The sequence below is a fragment of the Somniosus microcephalus genome, chromosome 5, assembly GCF_052327205.1.
Source record: "Somniosus microcephalus isolate GS21.2 chromosome 5, FLI_Smic_1.0, whole genome shotgun sequence".
Taxonomy (NCBI): Eukaryota; Metazoa; Chordata; class Chondrichthyes; order Squaliformes; family Somniosidae; genus Somniosus; species Somniosus microcephalus.
The window spans coordinates 123,999,420-124,024,438 of record NC_140991.1 but is presented as its reverse complement, the minus strand read 5'-3'; the positions used below and the strand labels follow the sequence as shown (position 1 = coordinate 124,024,438).

At 45.8% G+C, this 25,019-nt stretch overlaps 1 protein-coding gene across 1 annotated transcript in view; it reads right to left on the bottom strand.

Moving 5' to 3' along the window:
* Positions 1-25,019, bottom strand: part of LOC147117291 (tyrosine-protein phosphatase non-receptor type 3-like) — a 341,164-nt gene that overhangs the window by 190,444 nt on the left and 125,701 nt on the right. The gene's annotated exons all lie outside the window — the stretch shown is intronic.

Genomic DNA, 25,019 nt, shown 5'->3' with positions numbered 1-25,019 from the left:
GCAATGTTACACACGCCACCAGATTTTATGCAAGGGTATTTCAATTTTATTGAAACAAATGAAAGTGTAATTTCAGACCGTTGCACACAAGTTTCTTTAAGTTGTTGACCAAAGAAAGCTTCAGAATATCAATCATCAGCATTTACTCAAGTAAAACTACTTGTTTTAGTCATCCAATCAAGCTCCAGGCCACCTAACAGTTGAAGGGATTGAAAGTCCCAAGGCACAGACTGAGAGGTGGCTCAGTGAGGGAGGATGTAGAAATCTTACTCCTTCTCAGACTCAGAACCCATACCCTTGACTTCTGGGGCCTTTTAATCATCTAGGGCAGCTCTCTTAGGCTCCACTACAAGGGAAGACTTACCTAACTCTAAGGATTAGAATAAGCAAGGCATTGCTGCAATCAATTAACTGAATCAAAGCTCTGGGCTACGGAAGTGATTTCAAAATGATCTGGGAAGCAGGAAACCTCAGAGTCACAAACACCATGTGTCCCTCGGGTTGCTAACCAGCACCGGGGATATAGGATCCAAACTGAATGTTGCCAACGGCAACCACATTGCTCTGGCAATGGATCAGGGAAAGTGCATAGTAGTTGTTCTATTAGGTGGTAAGGGAGATGGGCATGAGCCCAATGAATCTCAGAAGTGCTTGGAGAGCACCAAAAGCTTGTACTTTGATACTATCTTTAACATAGGGAAACATCCCAAAGGAATTCACAAATGCAGATAGGAATGAATACTAATCAGGTTTTAAAATAGTTAGGAAATGTGACCAAAGGCGGCCAGGGAGATAGGATTTGAACACACGTTTGAAAATGGTATGGTGGAGGGCTGTAGGAAGAGAATGAGTGTACAGGACTGTGATAGCTCAAGGATCTGCCATGATGCTGGAGCAGCAGGAGATAGGGGCAGTGGGAGGCACAGTGGGCAATTGACCCTGACTGGTGTACTGCAGACAATGATTGAGCAATGCAGCAGATCAGTCCTACCTTCTGCATATATGCATTTGTATTATTGTTTCTACTTTTTGGACTTGATTCTGATGTGTTTGGGCTGAAAACCCTAGTGAAATCCAACATAACATACTTTATCAAGTTTTGACAACAAGCACCAGAAGTTTTAGTTATGTCTATGAAAGATCATATATACGTGCACAAATTAAAAACCAACAAATTTTTTAAAACAATAAAAAACTTAAAGAAATACATGAGCAAACTTGAAAAATGCTAGTTGTAAGAATATTTTCTGAATGTAAGGAACTATAAACTGAAGCTCCACTTTTTGATGGTGTCCTTTATATTGCACAGGAAAAAGATTACATAACTTAATTGATATGAAAACTTATTAAAAGACTGTCTTCCTTTGTAATGTTTCAAGAATTACAAATTAAGAATGGATGCATAAATAAATTTGGAAGAATCAGCTTTGTCCGCGCAGTCTGCACAGAGCAGGATTAAACGAAGGGGACTTGAACAGAGTGTCTCTTTGGGGAATTTGGAAAGAGTGGGAATTTGGAGAAGAGGGGGAAGGAGTTATTGCTTTTTGCCTACACTACTTGTAGTGCTTTGTGTTACAGGTAGATATTTAATTTCAGTACCCTTAACTTAATCTAGATCAAGTAGTCAGGAAACTACACTGTAAAATAAGTTACCGAATTACAAGTTAAATTAAATTAAACTAAACTAAACAAGGTCATATAGGGATGGCAGTGCAGGTGGTGTGCCGCAAGTGCAGCATGTGAGAGTTTGTGGAGAGCATTGTATTCCCGGACAACAACGTTTGCAGTAAGTGCCTGCATCTTGAGGAACTTCAGCTCAGAGTTTTTGAGCTGGAGTCTGAGGTGCAGGCATCAGGGATGGGGAAGAGTTACCTGGACACTTTGATCCAGGAGGCAGTCACACGCCTTAGGTTAGGTAGTGGTACAGGTTTGGTTACTGGTCAGGGACAAGAGGGTGTGACTGCAACTCAGGCAGGGAAGGGGATTCCAGGTGCAGTGCTGGAGGAGCCTCAGCCTTTGCCCTTGTCCAACAGATGTGAGGTTCTTGTGTGGATGAGAGAAAAGTCTGCAGGATGGATGAGCAAACTGACCATGGCGCCATGGTGCAGGAGGCCATTCAAGTGGGGGGAATGAAAGGGAATAAATGGGTCGTTTTCCGACTGGCAGGCAGTGACTAGTAGGGTACCGCAAGGATCGGTCCTAGGACCCCAGCTGTTCACAATATATATTAATGATCTGGACGAGGGAATTGGATGTAATATCTCCAAATTTGCAGACGACACAAAGCTGGGTGGGAGGGTATGCTGTGAGGAGGATGTTGTGAAACTCCAGTACGATTTGGACAGGTTGGGTGATAGTGCATTTGCCATGTTTCTGCCCAATAATGTGGATAAACGTGAGGTTATCCACTTTGGTGGCAAAAACAGGAAGGCAGATTATTTGAATGGCAATAGATTGGGAGAAGGGGAAGTGCAAAGAGACCTGGGTGTTCTTGTGCACCAGTCGCTGAAGGTAAGCATGCAGGTGCAGCAGGCGGTTAAGAAGGCAAATGGTATGTTGGCCTTCGTAGCAAGAGGGTTCGAGTACAAGAACAAGGATGTCTTGCTGCAGTTGCACAGGGCCTTGGTGAGACCACACCTTGAGTATTGTGTGCAGTTTTGGTCGCCTTACCTGAGGAAGGACGTTCTTGCCATGGAAGGAGTGCAGCGAAGATTCACCAGGCTGATACCTGGGATGGCAGGAATGACGTATGAGGAGAGATTGTGTCGATTGGGCTTATACTCACTGGAGTTTAGAAGATTGAGAGGGGATCTCATTGAAACCTATAAAATTCTGTCAGGCCTGGACAGACTAGATGCAGGAAGGATGTTTCTGATGGCCGGGGAGTCCAGAACCAGGGGTCATAGTCTAAGGATAAGGGGTAAGCCATTTAGGACTGAAATGAGGAGGGATTTCTTCACCCAGAGAGTGGTGAACCTGTGGAATTCTCTGCCACAGAGGGCGGTGGAGGCCAGTTCATTAAGTATATTCAAGAAAGAGTTGGATATATTTCTTAAGGCTAAAGGGATCAAGGGATATGGGGAGAAGGCAGGGACAGGGTACTGAATTTGGATGATCAGCCATGATCTCATTGAATGGCGGAGCAGGCTCGAAGGGCCGAATGGCCTACTCCTGCTCCTATCTTCTATGTTTCTATGGAATGTAGTTAGGGTAGGGGATAGTATAGTCAGGGGAATAGATACTGTTCTCTGCAGCCGCGACCGCAGATAGAAATCAACAGGTTTGATCTAATAGCCATATCGGAGGCGTGGTTGCAAAGTGGCCATGGTTGCAAACTAAATATTCCAGAATACATAACTTTTAGAAGGGATAGGCAAAATGGAAAACTAATGAGGCGGGGGGGGCGGGAGGATTTAGAGTAAATTTAAAAGCAGCGAGAGAAGAGCGAGACTGGGCAAACCAAATTTGCAGTAATAGTGTGGAGGACGAATTCATGGAATGTATGGAAGATAGTTTTCTAGATCAGTATGTTGAGGAACCAACTAGGGAACAGGCTATTTTAGATCTAGTATTGTGCAATGAGAAAGGGTTAATTAATAACCTTGTAGTAAAGGGGCCTTTAGGAAAAGTGACCAGAATATGATAGAATTTTATATTGAGGTTGAAAGTGATTTAGTTAAATCCGAAACTGGGGTCTTAAAATCTAAACAAAGCAAACTGCGTAGGTATGAGGGGTGAGTTGGCGAAGGTAGATTGGGAAACTACATTAAAAGGTATGACGGTAGGCAGGCAATGGTTAGCATTTAAACATAGAAACATAGAAGATAGGAGCAGGAGTAGGCCATTTGGCCCCTCAAGCCTGCTCCGCCATTCAATGTGATCATGGCTGATCATCCAAATTCAGTACCCGGTCCCTGTTTTCTCCCCGTATCCCTTGATCCCTTTAGCCTTAAGAAATATATCCAACTCCTTCTTGAATATATTTAATGAATTGGCCTCTACTGCCTTCTGTGGTAGAGAATTCCACAGGTTCACCACTCTCTGGGTGAAGAAATTCCTCCTCATCTCTGTCCTAAATGGCTTACCCCTTATCCTTAAGCTGTGACCCCTGGTTCTGGACTCCCTGGCCATCGGGAACATCCTTCCTGCATCTAGTCTGTCTAGTCCCGTTAGAATTTTATAAGTTTCAATGAGATCCCCTCTCATTCTTCTAAACTCCAGCAAGTACAAGCCCAATCGACCCAATCTCTCCTCATACGTCATTCCTGCCATCCCAGGTATCAGCCTGGTGAATCTTCGCTGAACTCCTTCCATGGCAAGAACATCCTTCCACAGATAAGGCGACCAAAACTGCACACAATACTCCAGATGTGGTCTCACCAAGGCCCTGTACAACTGCAGCAAAACATCCTTTTTCCTGTACTCAAACCCTCTCGCTACGAAGGCCAACATACCATTTGCGTTCTTAACCACCTGCTGCACCTGCATGCTTACCTTCAGCGACTGGTGCACAAGGACGCCCAGGTCTCGTTGCACTTCCCCTTCTCCCAATCTATTGCCATTCAGATAATAATATGCCTTCTTGTTTTTGACACCAAAGTGGATAACCTCGCATTTATCCACGTTATATTGCATCTGCCATGCTTCTGCCCAATCACCCAACCTGTCCAAATCATCCTGGAGTTTCTCGGCATCCTCCTCATAGCACACACGCCCACCCAGCTTTGTGTCGTCTGCAAACTTGGAGATATTACATCTAGTTCCCTTGTCTAGATCAGTAATATATATTGTGAATAGCTGGGGTCCCAGGACCGATCCCTGCGGTACCCCACTAGTCACTGCCTGCCACTCGGAAAAAGACCCGTTTATTCCAACTCTTTGCTTTCTGTCTGCCAACCAGTTCTCTATCCAAGTCAATACCTTGCCCCCAATCCCATGTGCCTTAACTTTACACGCTAATCTCTTATGCGGGACATTATTGAAAGGCTTTTGAAAGTCCAAATACACCACATCCACTGGTTCTCCCTTATCTATTCTACCAGTTACATCCTCAAAAAATTCCAGCAGATTAGTCAAGCACGATTTACCTTTTGTAAATCCATGTTGACTTTGTCCGATCCTGTCACTGCTTTCCAAGTGCTCTGCTATTACATCTTTTATAATGGACTCTAGCATTTTCCCCACTACCGATGTCAGGCTTACCGGTCTGTAATTCCCCGTTTTCTCTCTACCACCTTTTTTGAACCGTGGGGTAACATTAGCTACCCGCCAATCCATGGGTAATGTTCCAGAGTCTATTGAATTTTGAAAGATAACCAGCAATGCATCTACTATTTCTAGGGCCACTTCCTTAAGTACCCTAGGATGTAGATGATGCGCTATCAATTACTCATAGAAGACTGAGAGTTAAGAGAGTAACTAAAGGCTTTTATAAACAAAAGAATGAAGGTCTGCCTCGAGTGGTCGACCGGTCCAGAATACAAAGGGCTGGGGAGCAGTCACCTTTATACTAGGACTTGTGGGAGGAGTCAGCCGAGGCATGTCCAGGCATGTACACAGTGGAATACAAACAGTGGTTTACCACATTCACCCCTTGTTTAAAATTGAGTCCGGCGGGGTGAAGTGTATTAAAAGTTAGTGTATTGGAGTCTCTCCGGAGGTCTTGTCTGCCGCTGTGATCGGCGTGGCGACGGCAGGGGTAGTGGAGCTTCTGGCGTCGAGTCCTGCGTAGGCTGTGGCACAGGCGTGTCGTCCTCGTAGGTGTCGAGCGGGTCGCGGGGCCCAGGCCTGCCGTGGCTGGATATCGGGTCGTGGGGGGGGGGGGGGTGGTAGTGAGTAGTGGGTTACTGCGGCCCCCGAGGGTGCAAGGTCTCTTATGGAGACTGTGTCCTCCCGCCCGTCCGGGTATGCAATGTAAGCATACTGGGGGTTGGCGTGGAGGATGTCGACCCTCTCGACCAGGGGGTCCGTTTTATGGGTCCTCACGTGTCTTCTCAGTAGGACCGGCCCTGGGGACGTCAGCCATGGCGGTAGCGATGTCCCCGATGTGGACTTCCTTGGGAAGACAAACATTTTCTCATGAGGGGTGGCGTTAGTGGCAGTGCAGAGCAGTGACCGAATAGAGTGGAGCGCATCGGGGAGCACATCCTGCCAGCGGGAGGTTGGAAGGCCCCTAGACTTTAAGGCTAGCAGGGCGGCCTTCCAAACTGTCGCATTTTCTCTTTCCACCTGTCCGTTCCCCCGGGGGTTGTAATTGGTGGTCCTGCTTGTGGCAATACCCCTAGTTAGCAGGTACTGACGGAGTTCGTCGCTCATAAACGATGAGCCCCGGTGGCTATGGATATAGCTGGGGAAACCGAACAGGGTGAAGAGGTCGTTCAGACATTTAATGACCGTGGCACTGGTCATGTCCGGGCAGGGGATGGCAAACGGGAAACGGGAGTACTCGTCAATAATATTGAGGAATTACACATTGCGGTCGGAGGAGGGGAGAGGCCCTTTAAAATCAACGCTCAGGCGCTCGAAGGGGCGAGTGGCTTTTATCAGGTGGGCCCTGTCTGGTCTATAAAAGTGCGGTTTGCACTCAGCGCAGACTTGGCAGTTCCTGGTCATGGTCCTGACCTCCTCAATAGAGTAAGGCAGGTTGCGGGCCTTGATGAAGTGGAAGAACCTGGTGACCCCCGGGTGGCAGAGGTCATTGTGGAGGGCCCGCAGTCTATCGATCTGCGCGCTGGCGCAGGTGCCACGCGATAGCGCATCCGGGGGTTCATGGAGCTTCCCGGGCCGGTACAAGATCTCGTAATTGTAGGTGGAAAGTTCGATTCTCCACCTCAAGATCTTGTCATTTTTGATTTTGCCCCTCTGCTTGTTGTTAAACATGAAAGCAACGGAACGCTGGTCAGTGAGCAGGGTAAATCGTTTTCCGGCCAGGTAGTGCCTCCAATGACGCACAGCCTCCACAATCGCCTGGGCCTCCTTCTCAACAGCGGAGTGTCTGGTCTCCGGGCCTTGGAGGGTTCGTGAAAAGAAGGCCACGGGTCTCCCCGCCTGATTGAGGGTAGCGGCCAGGGCAAAGTCGGACGCGTCGCTTTCCACCTGGAAGGGGATGGATTCGTCCACTGCGTGCATGGTGGCTTTGGCAATGTCCTCCTTGATACGGTGGAAGGCTAAGCGGGCCTCTGCCGTCAAGGGAAAAGAGGTGGACTTGATCAGCGGACGGGCCTTGTCCGCATAGTAGGGGACCCACTGGGCGTAATAGGAGAAAAACCCTAGGCACCTCTTCAGGGCCTTGAGGCAGTGGGGCAGTGGGAGTTCCATAAGGGTACGCATCCGGTCGGGGTCGGGGCCGATGACTCCGTGTTCCACAACACAGCCAAGGATGGCGAGGCGGTTTGTGCGGAATATGCACTTCTCCTTGTTATATGTCAGGTTCAGGAGTTGGGCGGTGCGGAGGAATTTTTCGAGGTTTGCGTCATGGTCCTGCAAGTCACGGCCGCAGATGGTCACATTGTCCAGATATGGGAAAGTGGCCTGCAACGCATTTTGATCTACCATCCGGTCCATCTCCCTTTGGAAGACGGAGACCCCGTTGGTGACGCCAAAGGGAACCCTAAGGAAGTGATAGAGGCGGCCGTTTGCCTCAAAGGCAGTGTACTGGCGGTCGTCAGGGCGGATGGGGAGCTGGTGGTACGCTGATTTCAGGTCAATGGTCGAGAAGACGCGGTACTGCGCGATCTGGTTGACCATATCAGCTATGCGGGGGAGTGGGTAGGCGTCCAGCAGGGTGTAGCGATTTATTGTCTGGCTGTAGTCGATGACCAGGCGCTGCTTCTCGCCGGTCTTAACGACCACAACCTGGGCTCGCCAGGGGCTGGTGCTGCCCTCAATAATCCCTTCCTTCAGGAGCCGCTCCACTTCGGTTTTAATGAAAACCCTGTCCCCGGCACTGTATCGCCTGCTCTTTGTGGCGATGGGCTCACAGTCGGGGGTGAGGTTAGCAAACAGTGGGGGGGGGGGGGGTGACTCTGAGTGTGGAGAGGTTGCACCTGGTGCGCGGCGGGCAATTTGGAAGCTGCTGGCTGCGGACTGTGAGTGGGGGTAGGGGTCCACCGTACGCCATCGTAACACTTTTAAGGTGGCACTGAAAATCTAACCCCAGCAGGACGGCAGCGCAGAGGTCGGGCAGGACCAGAAGTTTAAAATGATCGTACACAGTCCCGTCTACTACGAGTGTCACCACGCAGTAGCCGCCGATGTCCGCCGACTGGGACTCGGAGGCCATAGAAATCCGCTGGTGCGCAGGCAGGACTGGGAGAGAGCAACGCCGCACCGTGTCGGGGTGGATGAAGCTCTCCGTGCTCCCAGAGTCAAAAAGGCAGATTGTATCGTGACCATTTACCTTAATGTCCATTGTGGAACTGGCCAGCTGGTGTGGTCTCGCTTGGTCCAGTGTAACGGATGCCAGCGTAGGGGTCAGTGTGTTGCTGCGGGTATCAGATGAGGCGGTGTTGGGGGCCTGCTGCGTTCCGGCTGTCGTCCAAGATGGCGGCGTCCATGATCCCCATGTGGCTGGAGGCGTCCAAAATGGCTGCTGTACCGGTGGTTCGCACATGGCCGGGGAGGCCCAAGATGGCAGCCCGCATGGCCCACACGCGGCGCTGCTGGGGTTCGGGGTGGCTTTGGCCCTGCAGACGCTAGCGTAGTGTCCCTTCTTCCCGCAGCCCGAGCAGATCGCGTTTTTCGCCGGGCAGCGTGCTCTGGGGTGTTTTGCCTGGCCACAGAAGTAGCATTTCTGGCCTTGGGGCACTGCTGTCTGGCCTTGGGACACTGCTGCGGTAGTTGGGCCGTTGCTGGGGTGTGGCTGGGGTGGCACGGCGCTATGAGGCGGTCCTACCGTGTCCCAGGCTGTCATTCCCCGCGGCGTCCACGGTGCAGAGGAGTAGGCATCCATGCCCCGGTAGGCTGCATCCAATGATAGTGCGAGTTCAGAGGCCTTGTTGAGGTCGAGGTCACTCTGCTCCAACAGTCGCTGTCGGGTGTAATTGGATCTGTGGCCCGCTACAAAAGCGTCCCGGATAAGTTCCTCTGTGTACACGGCGGCCTTTACATCCTTACAACCACAGGCCCGGCCAAGCACAGACAGTGCCTGAAGGTATTCCACGGTCGATTCCCCAGGTTGTTGTTTACGACTCCCCAGAAGGTGCCTGGCGTACACTTCGTTCACTGGGCGCGTGTACTGGTCCTTGAGGAGCTTGATAGCGTCCGCGTACGAGGTCGCGTCTTGGATGACCGAGTACACTCGGTGGTTCACTTTGGAGGTCAGGACATCCAGTTTGTCCTCGTCCGATTTGATTGCTGCGGAGGCGGTCAGGAACTTTTCGAAACACTTAAGCCAGTGAGTAAACTTGGTGGATGAGTCCGCCTCCCGATGATCTAAGTCCAGGCATGCTGGTGTGAGGATCTTCTCCATTATAAAAATTTTGTTAATAAAATTGATGCGCTATCAATTACTCATAGAAGACTGAGAGTTAAGAGAGTAACTAAAGGCTTTTATTAACAAAAGAATGAAGGTCTGCCTCGAGTGGTCGACCGGTCCAGAATACAAAGGGCTGGGGAGCAGTCACCTTTATACTAGGACTTGTGGGAGGAGTCAGCCGAGGCATGTCCAGGCATGTACACAGTGGAATACAAACAGTGGTTTACCACAGTAGATTATCAGGCCCTGGTGATTTATCAGCCTTCAAACCCTCTAACAATTTCTCTAACACCATTTCCCTACAAATACTGATATCTATCAGTTCCTCCCTTTCATTAGACTCTAATTACTAAAGAATTAATACATAATTTACAACAAATATACATTCCTTGAAGGCACAAAAACCCCATGGGAAAAGTGGTCCTTCCGTGGCTAATAAGAGAAGTTAAAGATAGTATTAGATCAAAGGAAGAGGCTTATAATGTTGCCAAAAATAGTAAACCTGAGGATTGAGAGAATTTTAGAATTCAACAAAGGAGGACCAAAAAATTGATAATGAAAGGGAAAATAGAATATGAGAGTAAACCAGCGAGAGACATAACAAGACTGTAAAAGCTTCTATAGGCATGTAAAAAGGAAAAGATTAACGAAAGTAAATGTGGGTCGTTTACAGGCCAAGACAAGAGAAATTATAATGGGGAATAAGGAAATGGCAGAGAAATTAAACAACTACTTTGTGTCTGTCTTCACGGAAGAAGGCGCAAAAAACTTCCCGGAAATAGTGGCGAACCAAGGGTCTAATGAGAATGAGGAACTGAAAGAAATTAGATTTAGTAAAAAAGTAGCACTGGAGAAATTAATGGGACTGAAAGCCGAAAGACTGATGGCCTATATTAAATCCGTGTGTTAATGGAGACACGGAATGCAGGAGATGGTTTAACAAGTCTTTACTGAATGGAGACAATCGGGAACTGAAACTACAGAAGGCTGCTAGCGCCTTTTTATACAGGGGTAGTCACTGCCGGTACTGCAGTCTGAGACCAGTTATTCTCTGAAAGGTACACATACACAACAATTCCTCCCCTTTTAGATAAACAGTACATAACATTCATTTAACAACGAAATGATAACTAATTACAATCACAATTACAGTTGCTCGATACATTGGTTGAGGTTAAGCAATTATAAGTTCAGTCTTTGAGGAGGCTTCCTGATTCTGTCTGGATAACGCCTCTTTGGGGTATCAGGTTCTTCTGGCAAGGTTAAGTCGGGATCAATGTCGTTGTTTGGTTCATCTGCTTCCAATATCACCGATTCTGCGGTAGATGCAATTGGTACGTCGGTTTCATCGCCAGGTGTATCAGATCGTGGTGTGGAGTTGACATTTTCCCGTGACTCTAGAATCTGGTCAGCATGGCGTCTTACAATGCTCTCTCCAACGTCCACGGTATACATGAGAGGTCATTGCCGTGTACAAATCGTTCCTGGCTGCCATTTCTCTGTGCGGTAGTCCCGGGCCAAAACTGGTTGACCTATCTTAAAACTCCTGGTCGGTCTTTCATTCATATTCTGAAACTGCCTGTTCTCCACATCTCTTCTGACGTTCGGCTTAACCAAATCCAAGCGGCATCGTAGTCTTCGATTGAAGAACATCATGGCAGGAGTTTGGTTGGTAACCGCATGTGTCGCATTCCGGTAGGCAAACAAGAAGTTGTCCACTTGTGTTGTAGGGGTATATCTTCATTACACATTGCCTTGATAGCCTTCTTGAATGTTTGAACAAACCTCTCGGCCAATCCATTAGTGGCAGGATGATATGGGGCAGATGTGTAATGCTTAACACCATTGTTCTTTAAGAACCTCCGGAACTCTTCAGACACAAACTGTGGTCCATTGTCAGAGCAAATCTGTTCAGGCAGCCCATTCCTGGCGAATATGGTTCGTAAGACTGTAATAGTTTTTTCTGTGGTGGTTGAGGACATTTTTATTACCTCTGGCCACTTTGAATGTGCATCCACCGCAATTAAAAACATCGAGTCCATGAAGGGACCAGCAAAATCAATGTGCACCCTTTGCCATGGAGATGAGGGCCACTCCCATGGATGTAGAGGGGCTTGTGGTGGGGCGTTTTGGACCTTCTGGCATCCTGTACAGCTCTTGGTCATCTCTTCGATTTCTCTATCGATTCCCGGCCACCACACAAACGCTCTAGCTAAGTTCTTCATTTTTACCCCTCCCAGATGGCCCTCATAAAGCTCATTGAGCACTCTATCCTTCAATTTGGGTGGAATTACTACTCTGGATCCACACATCAAGGTTCCTCTGCACACTGACAGCTGTTCTCTTCTCGGCGAGAATGCTGGAAGCAGTGGTTCGCCATGTGCTGGCCATCCCTTCACCGTTAAATCATAGACCCGGGATAGTGTCGGGTCATTTCGTGTTTCCTTTTCTATGTTTGCATTCGTCACAGGGAGACATTCGACTATGGTCGAGTGGAATATCTCCATTGGATCCACTGCAAGTTCTTCTTCCACCGTCGGCAACGGTAGGCGCGACAATCCATCAGCATTCCCATGCTGTTTAGTTCCTTTGTACTCGATGTCATATTGGTGTGCCCCTAGGAAAAGGGACCACCTCTGTAGCCGTTGTGCTGTCATTATCGGTACACCCTTCTGAGGGTTGAAAATGGAGACAAGAGGTTGATGATCAGTTATTAGAGTACATTTTTGACCGTGCAGGTAGTGATTGAACTTCTTCACCCCCCACACTAGGCTGAGGGCCTCTCTCTCAATCTGGGCATAGTTACGCTCGGCTGAAGTTAACGAGCGTGACGCAAAAGCTATCGGCCTCTCAGAACCATCAAGGAATTTATGTGACAGTACCGCCCCAATGCCGTAGGGAGACGCATCACACGCCAGTCTTATCGGTAGTGATGGGTTGTGGTGAGCCAATACTTCTCGAAGTGATTCGGTCCTTACTCTTCTGAAAGGCCCGCTTACATTCATCGCTCCATTTCCATGCTACTCCCGTTCATAGTAGGGCGTTCAGTGGATGCAGAATGGTGGACAAATTCGGCAAAAACTTATGGTAGTAATTCACCAATCCAAGGAATGACCTCAGTTGCAACACATTTTCAGGCGCTGGAGCCTTAACTGCCGCTTCAATTTTGTCAGGGAACTTATGCAACCCCTCTTCATCAATCATGTGGCCAGAATACGATATCTGTTTCTTAAAAAACTCGCACTTGGGGCGATTGGCTCGTAGCCCATGTTCACGTAGTCTAGTGAGCACCTGCTCTAGGTTGGCAAGGTGTTCACTGTCATCTTCACCTGTCACCAGGATGTCGTCCAAGTAACACTGAGTCCTCGGAATCCCTTGCAGGACTTGTTCCATCGCTCTTTGCCATATCGCCAGAGCTGATGCTACTCCGAATACCAGTCAATTATACTGGTAAAGTCCTTTGTGAGTGTTTATCGTGAGATACTTCCCAGAGGATTCTTCAACCTCCATCTGCAAATATGCTTGTGCTAGGTCAATTTTTGTAAAACGCTTCCCTCCAGATAGTGAGGCGAAGATATCTTCTATCCTTGGAAGAGGATATTGTACTGTGTGAAGGACTGGGTTCACTGTCACCTTGAAGACCCCACAGATACGAACCTTCCTTGGCTCCTCAGACTTATTGTTTAACGTTTTCTTCATGACAGGAACGATGGGTGTCGCCCACTTGCTCCAGTCTACCTTGGATAACACGCCTGCATTCTCCAGATTCTCCAGCTCTGCCTCAACGGCTGGGCGAATTGCATATGGTACCGGTCTTGCTTTGAAAAACTTGGGAATTGCATTCTCCTCTATTTTTATCGAGGCGGTTACGCCTTTAAGAGTGCCCAGTTCTTGTTGAAATACCTCTTTGGCGTCAGCTAAGATTGTTGACAATCGTCCAGGAGTGATGTCGTCATCCTTTTTACCAGCCACCGTCAGTGCCTGAATGGAGTGCCAGTCTAAACTTATCTTTCTGATCCATTCACGTCCCAATAACGGTGGTCCACCATCTTGCAGAATGTAGAGATACAATTTCCGTATTTTCTTGCCGTTGTATTCGACAGGCACCCTTATTTTTCCTCTGGGGTATACTTTTTGCCCCGTATACGTCCTCAAGACAATGGATGTCTCTCTCAAGGGTATGTGTGAGAATAGCTGCTCGTAGTCTCGTCAATTCATGACGGTTAGAGCTGATCCTGTATCCAATTCCATTTTGACTTGGGACCCTGCTATCGTGAGGGTGACCCACATGGTTCAGTGATCCTCTTTTGCGATTACGTTGTGAAGTTTGAGACAGCTTAGTCTCTTGTTCCCGGATTCACTATCGCTCATCTGGTCTTCGGAACTACTGTCCGTCATCTTTTGTACTTTCCTGTACGGTTCCTTAGTAGCCTTTTTATTGTCGTTGGTCTTCTTCTCAGACCTGCAAACTCGGTATTTTTATTTTTAACCGTTCCCGTCATGGAGCGGACCCTCTGGGACACTTCCCTCCCTCTTCTTAGGTCCGAACGCTGCCCGGCTGCGAAGCAGCGGCCGCGCCCTGTGTGCTCCACCCTCTCTCTCTCTCTTTGCTTCCCGACTCGCTGCCCGGCCCCGTTGCAGAGCCACCCGATCGAGCTCTAGCGCGCCGCAGCCCAGGAAGGATCAGTGCACTACCTGCCACCAGCCCGATTGGCTGGGAAACCACAGACTGGAGACCAAGCCTGGCTCTCGACAGTCTCTCCTGCACTTTTCAAGTCGATGATTTGGAGGGCGGTTGCCCACGGTCGACGCCCGTTTCTCCAGTTTCTGTGGATTATTTTTTTTAAATTTTTCTCTCTTCTGGCTTCGACCGTCAATAACGTCGTCTGAGGTGCTGCCGAGTTGCAGGTAAGTTCGTTTCTTACTCGTCGCCAGTATTAAATCCGTGTGTTAATGGAGACACGGAATGCAGGAGTTGGTTTAACAAGTCTTTACTGAATGGAGACAATCGGGAACTGAAACTACAGAAGGCTGCTAGCGCCTTTTTATACAGGGGTTGTCACTGCTGGTACTGCAGTCTGAGACCAGTTATTCTCTTAAAGGTACACATACACAACAGCCTACATCCTCGGGTTTTAAAAGAGGTGGCTATAGAGATAGTCGATGCATTAGTTGACATTTTCCAAAATTCTATAGATTCTGGAACTGTTCCCGCTGATTGGAAGGTAGCAAATGTAACCCCACTATTTAAGGAGGGAAAGAGAAAACGGGGAACTACAGACCAGTTTGCCTGACATCAATAGCAGGGAAAATGCTAGAATCTATTATTAAGGACATGGTAACAGGGCACTTAGAAAATAATAATAGGATTGGGCAGAGTCAACTCGGATTTATGAAAGGGAAATCGTGTTTGATGAATCTGTTAGTTTTTTGAGGTTGTAACTAGCAGAATAGATGAGGGGAAACCAGTGGATGTGGTGTATTTGGATTTTCAGAAGGCATTCGATAAGGTACCACTAGCAGAATAGATGAGGGTTCATGGTATTGGGAGTAATATACTAGCATGGATTGAGGATTGGTTAACGGACAGAAAACAGAGAGTAGGAATAAACGGGTCATTTTCGGGTTGGCAGGCTGTAACTAGTGGGGTACCACAAGGATTAGTGCTTGGATCTCAGCTATTCACAATCTACATCAATGATTTGGATGAGGGGACCAAATGTAATATATCCAGGTTTGCTGATGATACAAAGCTGGGTGGGAATGTAAGTTGTGAGGAGGATGCAAGGAGGCTTCAAGGGGATATAGACAGGCTAAGTGAGTGGGCAAGAACATGGCAAATGGAATATAATGTGAAGAAATGTGAAGTTATCCACTTTGGTAGGAAAAATAGAAAAGCAGACTATTTTTTAAATGGAGAGAGATTGGGAAATGTTGGTGTTCAGAGGGACCTGGGTATCCATGTACACGAATCACTGAAAGTTAACATGCAGGTACAGCAAGCAATTTGGAAAGCAAATGGTACGTTGGTCTTTATGACAACAGGATTTGAATGCAAGAGTAAAGATGTCTTACTGCAATTATATAGGGCCCCGGTGAGACCACGCCTGGGGTATTGTGTACAGTTTTGCTCGCCTTACCCAAGGAAGAATATACTTGCCATAGAGAGAGTGCAACGAAGGTTCACCAGACTGATTCCTGGGATGGGGGGATTGGCCTATGAGGAGAGATTGAGTAGACGAGGCCTATGTTCTCTAGAGTTTAGAAGAATGAGAGGTGATCTCATTGAACCATATAAAATTGTTACAAGGCTTGACAGGGTAGATGCAGGGAGGATGTTTCCCCTGGCTGGGAAGTCTAGAACCAGGGGTCACAGTCTCAGAATAAGGGGTTGGCCATTTAGGACTGAGATGAGGAGAAATTTCTTCACCCAGAGGGTGGTGAAGCTTTGGAATTCTCTACCCCAGAGGGCTATGGAGGCTCAGTTGTTGAGTATATTCAAGACAGAGATCGATAGATTTTTGAATATTAAGGGAATCAAAGAATATGGGGACAGTGCAGGAAAGCGGAGATGAGGTAGAAGATCAGCCATGACCTTACTGAATGGCAGAGCAGGATCGGAGGGCCAAATGGCCTACTCCTGCTCCTATTTCTTATGTTCTTATGTAAAGTAAAGTACCCAAGCTCTAAGTCAGCCTGAACAAACCTGATACTAATTAATAAAACAGCCATCTCAGACTCTTCTTACAAATCTCATACAGAAAAGTGGCTACTGCTTCCATCCTATTATGCAGAGATATTCACCTCACCTACCCTGCCATCTGCATAGCTACTGAGAAAAATATCCATAGAAATATTATCAGAAGTATTAGGTCCTGAGAAAGAATAAGTTAGAGTAGAAGGCAGTTGCTGATTCCTTCTTTCCACACAGTGAAGATACAGGGAGGAGAAAGAGACAGAAGAACAGCATATTTGGAGTTGATGAGAATGAAGACAATAAAACAGAAACAAGAATGATTACGACAAAGATTTGGAGGCAAAATCTGAGATAAGGATGGCCTATGACCCAGCAAAGCTTTTTTGCATTAGGTTCAGGATACAAGGAAGCAATTGAAAAAGCCTCTCTAGAAATGGGAGCATTAGTCAGGATGTCGACAGTCTTGGACTTTATGAAAGGTTAAGAGAAAAGATCCTCCGGGTGCTCCGGTTTCCTCCCACAGTCCAAAGATGTGCGGGTTAGGTTGATTGGCTATGATAAATTGACCCTTAGTGTTAGGGGGATTAAATACGTGGGGTTACGTGTTGGTGTAGGGGTTACGGGGATCGGGTGGGATATGTGTCGGTGCAGGCTCGATGGGCCGAAATGGCCTCTATCTACACTGTGGGGTTTCTGTGATTCTGTGAAGTGTGTGGCAAAAAATAAGAAACCAACTTCTTGCAGGCAGTTAGAGCAACACAGGAAAGTTCCATTTGAGATCAGAGGAAATAATTATGCCAGCAAATGTCAGCTTGACTCAGTGTCTTGGAGAGCTCAATGGCTGAATCAGGCTTCTTAAAGCAATTAGGTAAGTTTTCAATAATTTTTGTTGGGGTGGGGTTGCAATTTCATCTTCCTTTTGTTGTATTTTCTCCATGCTTTATTTGGTTTTGATTTTTTTCCTCCACTAATTCTCTCCATTATTCTTAGCTTTAATGTGGCACATTATAAATAGGTGAGGATGGTTATTCCTTTTGAGAGGGTTTGAACATGCTGCATAATTCACATGAAGAGGAGTTTATTAGCGGCCAACAAATGTGGGTGCAACATCGGAGGTGTTCTGCCGCATTTGTGACTACCCAAAGACCTTCACCTTAATATGTTAGAGTCCTATTTTCAATACCTCTGCTTTACAAGACAGGCTGCCACAAAGCTGTTCCATCTGCTGCATGACCAGCGCACAGCATCTGGAAGGTTACTACAGTGTGAAGCCACTGCATCCCATCAACCCACCCAAGGAGACATCTGCCACCAACCATTCGGTAGTGCACAGAACTATCAGGGAAGTGGGAACCACTATGTTTGCAAGGGTAAACACCTTAATCACTTTTCCTGTGGAAAGGAATCATTAGTTGAACTGGTCACATTAGCTTTCACCAGGATTCCCTCGCATGTGGTATACAGTACCAATGTGGGTTTCGTTACTCGTCATATAAAGCCTGTGGCATTCACGAAGAGAAACGGTTAACACTCAATGTTCAGGTATATGATCACAGAAACATAATTTTGCATATCAGTGGATGCTATCCAGATTGCAGCTGTGATGTCTTTATTGTGCGCATTTATGGCGCCTGCAATGGTGGTGCACAGTGCTTGAAATGGTATCTCATCGAGGGTGCAGAAGTTTAACATAGGTTTGTGTCTTGATTGATGGGCCTCACAATTAATTTAAAGCACACTCCCCTTTGCCCATCGCCCAATCACAGCAAATTACTTCATTTGCCACCAGGTATGAAGAAACTGCAATGACTTGGTTGGTGACCTCCCATCATGCAGCTGGCACCTTTACTTTTACAGGAGGGTGGCCAAACAGGGCCACCCTCCTTTGGTATACATTCTGCAGCAAGACCGGAGCTCGACTTGCCAAAAAAAACAGCCATGGATGACTAAAGAGGTAAGACACAACATAAAACTAAAAGAAAAAGCACACAAAAATGCAAAAAATAGCACAGATCCAGGCAAATGGGAAAGATAAAAGAACAGCAAAGGGTGACATAACAGATAGTAAGAGCTACAAAAAGGAAATATGAAAAGAAACTTACAAGGGATATTAAAATCAACATTTTTTACAATTATATTTGGTATTTGGTCAGGAGCAATGGTGGCCCTTGAAAATTGATAACGGTGATATTGTCAATTACATAGGATTACGTACGGTACAAAAACAGTCCATTTGGCCCAACCAGGCCATGCTGGTGTTTATGTTCCACTCGAGCCTCCTCCTGTCCTTCCTCATCTAAATCTATCAGCATATCCCTCTATTTCAATCTCCCTCATATGCTTGTCCAGCCTCCCCTTAAATGAATCTATACTTTTCGCTTCAACCACTCCCTGTGGTAGCGAGTTCCACATTCTCACCACTCTTTGGGTAAAGAAGTTTCTTCTGAATTCCCGATTGGATTTTTTGATGACTATCTTATCTTGATGGCCTCTAGTTATGCTCTTTCCCACAAGTGGAAACGTTCTCTCTGTATCCACTCTATCAAAACCTTTCATAATTTTAAAGACATCTATTGGGTCACTCCTCTTTTTTCAAAAGAGAGACCCAGCCTGTTCATTGTTTCGGGATATGTATACCCTCGCATTTCTGGTATCATCCTTGTAAATCTTCTCTGCACCCTCTCCAGTGCCTCTATATCCTTTTATAATATGGCGACCAGAACTGTACGCAGTACTTGAAATGTGGTCTAACCAAGGTTCGATACAGGTTTAGCATAACTTCCCTACTTTTCAATTGTATACCTCTAGAAATAAACCCTAGTGCTTGGTTTGCCTTTTTTATGGCCTTGCTAACCTGTGTCGCAACTTTCGGTGATTTGTGTATTTATAAGAACATAAGAAATAGGAGCAGGAGTAGGCCAATCGGCCCCTCGAGCCTGCTTCGCCATTCAATAAGATCATGGCTGATCTGATCCTAACCGCCAATCTACTATCACAGAACCATCTCCTGAATCTAACAGAAGTAGACAGACGAAATAGGAGCTGGATCAGGCTACACGGCCCCTGGGCCCGCTCCGCTACCCACAGGGCCATGTCCGATCCGAACCTAGACTCATGTCCAAATTCCTGCCCGCTCCCCGTAACCCTTAATTCCCTTTACTTCTAGGAAACTGTCTATTTCTGTTTTAAATTTATGTAATGATGTAGCTTCTACAGCTTTTTGAGGCAGCATATTCCATGGACCGACCACCCTCTGAGTGAAGTAGTTCCTCCTCATCTCAGTTTTGAAAGAGCAGCCCCTTATTCTAAGACTATGCCCCCTAGTTCTAGTTTTACCCATCATCGGGAACATCCTCCCCGCATCCACCCGATCCAACCCCTTCACAATCTTATATGTTTCAATAAGATCGCCTCTCATTCTTCTGAACTCCAATGAGTAGAGTCCCAATCTACTCAACCTCTCCTCATATGTCCATCCCCTCATCCCCGGGATTAACCGAGTGAACCTTCTTTGTACTGACTCGAGAGCAAGTATGTCTTTTCTTAAGTATGGACACCAAAACTGTATGCAGTATTCCAGGTGCGGTCTCACCAATACCTTGTACAACTGAAGCAATACCTCCCTATTTTTATATTCTATCCCCCTAGCAATGAAAGGCAACATTCCATTGGCCTTCTTAATCACTTGCTGCACCTGCATACTAACCTTTTGAGTTTCGTGCACCAGGACCCCCAGATCCCTTTGTACTTCAGTACTTTCCAGTTTCTTGCCATTAAGATAATAACTTGCTCTACGATTTTTCCTGCCAAAGTGCAGAACCTCACACTTTCCAGTATTGTATTCCATCTGCCAAATCTCTGCCCACTTACTTAGCCTGTCTATGTCCCTTTGCAGGTTTTTTATGTCCTCCTCACTCACTACTTTCCCTCCCATCTTTGTATCATCTGCAAACTTTGATATGTTACACTTGATCCCCTCCTCCAAATCGTTAATATAGATTGTAAAGAGTTGGGGACCCAGCACTGACCCCTGCGGAACACCACTAGTTACTGATTGCCAGTCTGAGAATGAACCATTTATCCCAACTCTTTGCCTTCTGTTAGATAGCCAATCCTCTATCCATGCCAGAATATTACCCCCAATCCCATGATTTTTTATCTTAAGCAATAATCTTTTGTGTGGCACCTTGTCAAATGTCTTTTGGAAGTCTAAATACACTATGTCCACTGGTTCCCCTTTATCCACCCTATATGTTACTTCCTCAAAGAACTCCAGCAAATTTGTCAAACATGACTTCCCCTTCATAAAACCATGCTGACTTTGTCCTATTAAATTATGTTTATCCAAATGTCCTGTTACTGTCTCCTTAAGAATGGACTCCAAAATTTTACCTACCACAGATGTTAGGCTAACCGGTCTATAGTTTCCAGCCTTCTGTCTACTGCCCTTTTTAAATAAGGGTGTTACATTAGCAGTTTTCCAGTCTGCCGGGACCTTTGCCGAGTCCAGGGAGTTTTGGAAAATTATTACTAATGCATCCACAATCCCTACCGCCACTTCCCTCAAGACCCTAGGATGCAAGCCATCAGGTCCAGGTGATTTATCCGCTTTGAGTCCCATTATTTTACCGAGTACCACTTCCTTAGTGATTTTGATCGTGTTTAGCTCCTCCCCCCCATAGCCCCCTGTTTGTCCAGTGTTGGGATATTCTTAGTGTCCTCTACTGTAAAGACTGATACAAAATATACATTGTGTTTTTGCCATCTACATATTTCCCACTATTAATTTCCCGGTCTCATCCTCTAAGGGAGCAACATGTACTTTAGCCACCCTTTTTCTTTTTATATAACTATAAAAACTCTTACTATCTGTTTTTATATTTTTTGCTAATTTACTTTCTTAATCAATCTTTTTGTTATTTTTTGCTGTCTTTTAAAGTTTTCCGAATCCTCTATCCTCCCACTAGATTTGGCTACCTTATATGCCCTTGTTTTTAGTCGAATACTACCCTTAATTTCTTTACTTAGCCACGGATGGCTGTCTTTTCTTTTACACCCTTTTCTTCTCAGTGGAATATATATTTTTTGGAAGTTGTAAAATAACTCCTTAAATGTACACCACTGATCATGTATCGTCTTACCCTTTAATCTATTTTCCCAATCCACTCTACTCAATTCCACTCTCATACCTTCATAGTCTCCTTTATTCAAGCTTAGCACGCTTGTTTCAGATCCAACCTTCTCACCCTCTAATTGAATATGGAATTCAACCATGTTATGGTCACTCATTCCAAGGGGATCCTTTACTAGGACATTTTTAATTAATCCTGTCTCGTTACACAGGACCAGATCTAAGGTTGCTTGCCCCCTGGTCGGTTCAGTTACATACTGCTCAAGAAACCCATCCCTAATACACTCAATGAACTCATCCTCAAGGCAGCCCTGCCCAATTTGATTTGTCCAATTAATATGATAGTTAAAATCCCCCATAATTATAGATGTTCCCTTATTACAAGCCTCAACTATTTCCTGATTGATACTCCGTCCAACAGAGTTGCAACTGTTCGGAGGCCTATAGACTACGCTCACTAGTGTTTTTTTCCCCTTATTATTCCTTACCTCCACCCAAACTGTTTCATTATCCTGACCTTTTGACCCAATATCACTTCTCTGTATTACAGTGATTCCTTCCTTTATTAACATAGCCACCCCACCTCCCCTTCCTTCCTGCCTGTCCTTCCTGATCGTTAAATAACCTGGTATGTTTAATTCCCAGGCATTGTCACCCTGCAGCCATGTTTCTGTAATGGCCACAAGATCATACCCATATGTAGTTATTTTTGCCATTAACTCGTCTATTTTCTTACGAATGCTACTTGCATTCAGATAGAGAACGTTCAAATATGTTTTGTGACACTTAGTTCCTGCTTTTGCCCTTTTTATTACTTTACCTTTTACTCCATACCTTCTGCCCCTTCCTGACACGCTCTGGTTTTTAATTTCCCCACTGCTACCTAAGTCTATGACCTTCTCTGTTGTCATTTTTATTATTTGCTCTCTAGGAACCTCCCCCCACTAGTTAGTTTAAAGCCCTCTCTACAGCCCTAGTTATATGATCTGCCAGGACTCTAGTCCCAGCACTGGCCAAGTGAAGCCCGTCCCAACGGAACAGCTCCCTCCTGCCCCAGCACTGGTGCCAGTGTCCCAGGAAGCAAAACCCATTTCTCCCACACCAGTCTTTGAGCCACGCATTTAACTCTCTAATTTTATTTGTCCTAGTGAAATTCGCTCGTGGCTCAGGTAATAATCCAGAGATTATTACCCTTGAGGTTCTGTTTTTAATTTGACCCCTAGCTGCTCATACTCCTTGAACAGAACCGGCTTCCTAGTCCTATCTACGTCGTTTGTACCAACATGGACCACGACAACTGGATCCACCCCCTCCCACTGCAAGTTTCTTTCCAGCCCAGAGGAGATGTCCTTAACCCTGGCACCGGGTAGGCAACACACCCTTCGGGACTCTCGCTCTCGGCTGCAGAGAACTCTATCTATCCCCCTAATAATACTATCCCCTACCACTACAACATTTCTATATACTCCCCCCTCTTGAATGGCCCCCCGTTCAACGGTGTTGTGGCCAGGTTGCTCATCCTCCCTGCAATCCCTGCTCCTGTCCCCACAGGGAGTAAGAACCTCAAACCTGTTGGACAAGAGCAAGGGCTGCGGCTCCTCCAGCTCTACCTCCTGGATCCCCATACCTGCCTCACTCGTAGTCACACCGTCCTGTCCCTGACCATGGGCTACATCTGAATTAATTAACTTCATAGGTGTGACCACCTCCTGATACACAGAGTCCAGGTACTTCTCCCCCTCCCTGATGTGTCGCAGTGTCTGAAGCTCAGACTCCAGCTCATCAACACGGAGCTGGAGTTCCTGTAGCAGCAGACACTTGCCACAGACGTAATCACCGTGAGCCTCAATGGGGTCCACCGGCTCCCACATCTCGCAACAGTAACACATCACCTGCTCCATTCTATGTAATTAATTAAATTTTTTATTGTTAGTTATGGACACCCTCTGCCCGATTTTAGATGCTAGTATCCCTTTTAATTAATTGCATTTAAATTAACTCTGCACCAGAAAGGCCTTATTAACTACAACCCACAGAGTTAAAGTTTGAAAAGAGCACCGAACACCCCACTTACCCTATCTCACACTTACCCAAACTCACAGCACTCTCTGCTGACTCGCACTCAGTGCTTGCTCGCACTAGTACTGGTCTTTTTATACTGTTTGTTTGTTTACAGCCAAATGAGTCACCCCTGCTGATTGGTTAGAGAACTGGTTTCCACTGCCTGCTGTGCCAATTTACTCCTACTGCAGTGTAACCTTGTTTTACTCTTCTTAAACCAACAGAATCCCAAATAGTTAACTTTTCCCCTTTACTTAAACTGCTTAAGTAATCTTATCAAGAATGATTTAAAGAGAAATAACAATTTCCCTTTGTTCCTCTACCCCACCTAGACTCGCACCCTCCAAGTAATAAGTGACCTCCCTATTCTTCCTACCAAAATGTAATACCTCACATTTATCGATGTTGAAATTCATTTGCCAATTATATGCCCATTCGGCAAGTTTATTCATGTCCTCCTGTAATTTATTGCAGTCCTCCTCAGCATTGACTATTCCCCCTAATTTGGCGTCATCCACAAATTTAGAAATTGTGTTTTTGATTCCAAAGTCTAAGTCGTTAATGTAAATTGTGAACAACAGTGGTCCCAGCACTGACCCTTGTGGAACACCACTGCCCACCTTCTGCCACTGTGAATAGCTACCTTTTACCCCTACTCTCTGCTTTCTGTCTTGAAGCCAGCTAGCTATCCATTCTGCTACTTGTCCCAACTCCGCATTCTCTGACCTTGTTCTTCAGTCTATTATGGGGTACCTTATCAAAGGCCTTTTAAAAATCTAGATAAATTACATTTACTGCATTACCATTGTCTACGCTCTCTGTTACCTCTTCAAAAATTCAATGAGGTTGGTCAAGCAAGACTTTCCCTTTTGAAATCCATGCTGACGATTCATTGCTATGTTTTTGGTTTCTAGATGTTCTTCTATTTTCTCCTTTAGTAGGGATTCCATTATTTTTCCTACTACCGATATTAAGCTGACTGGTCTATAATTCCCTGGACAGGTTCTATCCCCCTTCTTAAATATAAGTATGACATTAGCCATCCGCCAGTCCTCTGGCACTACACCTTTTTCTAACTAATTATTAAATGTGTGTAGTAATGCCTCTGCTATCTCTTCCCTACATTCTTTTAAAATGTGTGGATGCAATCCATCCAGACCAGGGGTTTTATCCTCTTTGAGTTTGATTAGTTTATTTAATATATCCCCTCTTTTTATTTTAAATGCACTTATCTCATTACTAATCTGATCATCCAATGTCATGTCCACCTCTTCTATCTCCCTGGTAAATACTGAAGTAAAATAATTATTTAATATTTCTACCATCTCTCTATCATTACCTGTGGTATTATCTGGTCTATCCCTTAATGGTGCTATTCCCATCCGAATCTTCCTTTTTTTAAATTGATGTGCCTGTAAAATATTTTACTATTTTGTTTGATGTTCCTTGATAATTTAATTTCATAGTTCCTCTTTGAGTTCCTATTTGTTTTTTTTTTACTTCTCTCCTAACCTCTTCATAATCTCCCTTATCATGCACTCCCCTGCTGTCTATGTACTTAATGTATGCCTCTTTCTTTACCCTCAATTATTCCCTTTTGGCTTTATTCATCCATGGAGTCTCATTAATGTTTAGTTTGTTCTTTCCTTTTAGCA